Below are 1,279 nucleotides of genomic sequence, written 5' to 3'. Positions count from 1 at the left end.
GTTATTAACACTACCTAGCAAAGTATACCTATTAATAGGTATGCTTACTAGGTACCCCCCCTTTTTTAACCTTTTCTAGCCTCTAGCTTGTGCAGTTTAATAGTTATAATAAAACCTTCTATTATAAAAATGTAGAGGTGGTTTTTCTCTTTCTTTTCAGCCCTAGTTTGCTAGAATCCATGTATTATTGATAAGGTTTTGGGGGGTACCCACGAAGGACGTTGGAGTATACCCATTCCGCCAGCCTACTTAAGACTATCTATCTAAGCTTCAAGCAACGTGTGTGAGTGTACCTTTAAAGTTAACCCCTTTTTAACCTGCAGCACTATCTTAAGAATAGACTTAGGTAAGGAACTCCTATAGTCCCTTATCCTCTTAAGAATTAGCGTTGTTTAAGCCTCTATTTCCTAGGCATTGCTTAGTGTTTTAGGCTGCTAAGGGGTACTCCTAGGTAAAGGTAGTGTTAGTGTATGAGGCTTCACTTCAAGCCTTGATAGCACCACCTCTAGGTTATCTAGAACTAAGCTAGTTGCTCTAAAGCTTAATAGGATAACATGGTTGGCAAGCGAGTCGGTCAGACAAGCGAGTTGGTCACCCCACCAACTTTGATCACCTACTCTATCTTAACACACAATGCCTCCACGCCGCGCTCTGCTCATGCAGTCAAATGAAGCAGATATTCAGCTTGCTCTCTTATCTATAGATTCTGCCCAAATTCAGAGTACACGACGCGCTGCTACAGTCTTTAATATCCCAAAATCAACCCTAATTGACCGGCGCGCTGGAAAGCGCGCGCGACGCGATTGCCAGCCTAACTCAAGGAAGCTTACCCAGAGAGAAGAGGAGGTTATTGTCAGCTATATACTTCACCTAGATCAGCGTGGATTTGCGCCTACCTACGCAGCTGCACGTGATATGGCTGATAAGCTGCTGGCTGCACGCGGCGCTGGCCAGGTTGGGCAGAAGTGGCCAGCTAACTTTGTCAAGCGTACAGACAGTCTTTGGACGTGTTTTAACCGAGCGTACGATAGGCAGCGAGCTCTGTGTGAGGATGCGACATCAATAAAGAGGTGGTTTAAGCTTGTAGAAGAGACAAAGGCTAAGCAGGGTATCTGCAATGAGGACGTCTATAACTTTAATGAAGCTGGCTTTATGATGGGCAAGATTACAACGCAGCTGGTTATAACAGGAGCAGAGAGGAGAGGCAGGCCAAAGACTCTTCAGCCAGGCAATCGCGAGTGGGTAACGCTGATCGCTGCTATCAGCGCTGCTGGCTGGT

Source organism: Didymella exigua, assembly GCF_010094145.1.
Source record: "Didymella exigua CBS 183.55 unplaced genomic scaffold M421scaffold_55, whole genome shotgun sequence".
Classification (NCBI taxonomy): Eukaryota; Fungi; Ascomycota; class Dothideomycetes; order Pleosporales; family Didymellaceae; genus Didymella; species Didymella exigua.
The sequence above is the reverse complement of the archived record's forward strand: the minus strand, read 5'-3'. Positions refer to the sequence as shown.